This window comes from Mytilus edulis, chromosome 8 (assembly GCF_963676685.1).
Source record: "Mytilus edulis chromosome 8, xbMytEdul2.2, whole genome shotgun sequence".
Classification (NCBI taxonomy): Eukaryota; Metazoa; Mollusca; class Bivalvia; order Mytilida; family Mytilidae; genus Mytilus; species Mytilus edulis.
In genome coordinates this window covers 3,475,861-3,479,683 of record NC_092351.1, presented here as the reverse complement: position 1 = coordinate 3,479,683, position 3,823 = coordinate 3,475,861, and positions in this window count along the sequence as shown.

The window sequence follows — 3,823 nt, the reverse complement described above, 5'->3', positions numbered from 1 at the left end:
ACCTTAGAGATACAAGACTATTTTTTATGAAAATCTAAGAAGTTTAAAAAATATTTTTGAGCAAAAGAAATTGACCGGACGGATTTCACTCTATGTACGCTTTACATCGACAAAAAGTGTTAATATCTCTTTTGATTTACAATATTTTTTCATACCACTAACAAATCTGCAAGATTAATAGTTATCTTATATGAAAATTTAAACTTTATAGTAAAACAAATTGTTTTTCTACAAAAACAAATTTGACCGGACGGATTTCATATTCGCCAATTTACGTGTTGATTATATTGAACTGATCGACAAAAAGTTTTACTATCTCTTTTGTTTTACAATATTTTTTCATACAACTAAGAAATCTGCGAGATCAATAAATATTTTATTTGAAATTATATAAACTTTACAGTAAACTTAAAGGTTTTTTTTATTATACAAAAATGAGTTGAGCGGATGGTAATTCATATTAAGACCATATCAAGACCACTATCGGCTATTTTTGTTGCCATACATTGTGATTGTATATATAAAAAAAAAGGAGATGTCAGGCGCGTAGCAAACCGTACGCAAAAACGCAATTGCGTACGCATCGAAAATCTCACAAAAATAAAAATAGGATAAATCTAGTAAGAATTTAACTAAAGTAATGAAGTTAATAAAAAAAACAAAAAAAAACAAATATGTTAATGATCACTTTGTAGCTATATTCCGTTCCGAAAACTAGTCTTCCCTTTTCATTTACGAAATCAGCATCGTGATTCTGTTGCTGATACAAACAATTTAAAATGGCTTAGTCCTCCGGGTGTCAAAACACAATTGCCACGTCTTATATGCCTCCTTACCCTGACATCTTTTCTGAAGATTCCAAAATAACTGATGAAATAAAATATGACATTCTTAAGAGACCATGGACATCAATTTATTCTTATGAAACTGAACATGTATCTACCTTTCGTCGATCATTTGATAGCAGAGTTGAATACAAGACTTCTGACAGTAGAGCCACGTTATGTCGCACAAAAGATAATCCCAAAAAAACATTGACCAACTTACTTTAGCTGTTGGGGACATAATCTTTAATGAAATGCAGATGATGGCATGCCCATGTTACAAAAGACGAATTTCAAGATCGAAATTCGGAGATGGTTAACAAAATGGACTGGATATTTTGATAACATTCCTAACAAGCTGCAGGAAACATTAAATGTTATAAACCAAGGATACCCGGGAATCTTTCAGATACTTAATGTATTTGCATGTATGCCTGTCTCGACGGCAACGCGGGCAGAACGATTCTTTAGTACCATGAGAAGAGTGAAGACCTAGTTGAGAAATACAATGAAAACGAATCGTTTATCTGGACTTTGTCTTTTGAACATATACTATGAAATTTTTTTTAAACAGACACGGTTTTGGACATCTTTAGTAGAAAAAAGAAAGGAAATGGGCATTGATTTTTCAGAATTAACTTATGAGAGAAAAAAAAAAAGCTGAAAAACACTGCTTGTTCACTCATAAAATAAAACATAAAGATATGTGTCTGATTCGAATTTTTATTTATGTATTATCTCAATAAGAAAAATAGCATTTAAGTTGCACAGTGTTGGCTTAGAAATTAGTTTGTTTTCTAATGTAAAGTGGGTTCAGCATGATTAGGTAACAAATAAAATATACCTAATCAAGCCATTTTAACCCACTACACATAAGAAAAGAAAAAACAAATTGTTAAGCCCAACAGTACGGGTTTCTTTGTTTTTCTCTGATTATTTATTTCCAAAGTTGACTTGTTTTTCCTGTAAGTAAGATTTCTGTGAGGTCATTTTAAGTCCTCGGAAATTGCGAGAATGCAGGATTTTGCACCATTTACCTGAAAACTTCTGAGGGCCTTCAGCGGCCCCCAGACCCCCGGCCGTATGACTACCTTTTCCGGCATTGCGTACACATCAAAATTGCCTAGCTACGCCCCTGGATGTGGTATGATTGCCAATGCGACAACTGTCCACAAGAGACCAAAATGACACAGACATTAACAACTATAGGTCACCGTACGGCCTTCCATTTCAAGTAGCATTTTCATTGTTGCACTTAAATCAAAACGTGGTTTGCTTTCTTCTGCTTTAGTGAAACGTCCCTTCGAGCGGGCCGCCATTTTAGAAATTAGCAACCACTGCGACGGAATCGAAAAAGGCGACGTCATAATACGGCCACGACACTATAGCGGCGCCGAGAGCGATGCGTATAAACAATAGTGTGATTTCCCTTTAAGGTTAAACCAAATCATCATGTTCCGGATTTAGATTGCTATATCCAAAAAAAAAAAATAGACCATACTTTTGCGTCTTTTCGGAAGTGCAGAAAAAATTTGATCGTTATTTTTTTACTGAAATTTTGGTGGAGTGTTCTTGAAACAGTACTTGATTGATTGCAAAAGAAAACAATTGGGGTCCATGTGCTTGTTTTTTCAATAAAAGCCATACATCTTTATTTTTTACGACGTTTGTCAGTATGGCGCTAAATTACGTTAAATTAAGTTTTAATCGCAACAACGTCTTGTAATCATTCCCGCCGTACACGAGTTCGCTGTCAAGTTTATGCAGGTGTTTTTCAAAGCGTTGATACTTAATATAAATGAAGATGTAGATCTGCCAGAAGTATAAAGGTGCATCTCCGTCCGACATTAGTTCTAAATTGCGTGATGTACTGTAGGATGATAGACAACATTATTGACATAACAAAATATGAACCAACTATAAATTAAGTGAGGCGATCATACCATATAACCGTCAACAATGACAAAACCGATACCGTATCGTCAACTTTAAAAGGTCCCGACGTACTTTGATTTTATTTTTTTTTACACTCAAAAGATAATTATCTTTCAAATTTAAATTATGAGCAGTACTTCTTGTTTTATAAGAGCTGTTTTGTGCAATTTAACTCATGCCATTATTGCATCAATCGACCGAAAATGAAGTTGTAATATAATATTTCATAGGAAGTACTGCAGCCGGTATAAGAGAATGATATTGAACGATGTCTTTATCAATAGATAAATTACATAACATTTTTTTTTACGTATACGTATGAATATTTGCATACTTGTTTGTCTAGAAGAAGAGCTATAATGAAAACACTTTGTTCGTCTGTCTGGTCATCTAACTATACGACGAGTTTTAACGTGTGTACACTTTCTGATCTGTCTGTCTGCAGTTAGTGTACATTTGTCGATACTTCAATTTTTATCTCTCAATACATTTAAGTAAAAAATGTACAATAGGGACATGCTTATACAAATAAGAAGACAAATGACTAAACGACTATAGGACATCGGACGGCCTTCAACAAAGAGTAAAACCCATACCGCATAGTAAGCTATGAAAGGCACCTACATGACAAATGCAAAAAAAACTCAAACTTACGGCCTGATTTAAGTACAAAACAATGAACAAAATACAAATATGATGAGCAATAGCAAAAGACACCGTTAATTACAAGCCCTTTTAACAGCATGTGAACGGGCGTTTTCTTGTTTTGGTCTATTACATCCAGTTTCATTTACAAAAAGAATACATGTACAACCAATTAAACAAACTAACGTGTGACAATGCTGCATCTATTGGTAATATTTTGCTTAAATCCAAACCCAAAACGTCACCAATATATTTTTTGAAATCTTTTTAACGGATTTTATTGACAGTTTTTCTTCATACACATACAATATTATATGTTTTTAAAATATCAATTAAAATCGGCTTTTTTATGTACCAATTTCAAGTCCAGAATAGGATGAGACACTCTCTTTACTTATTATTCTATTTACGAATAGAGG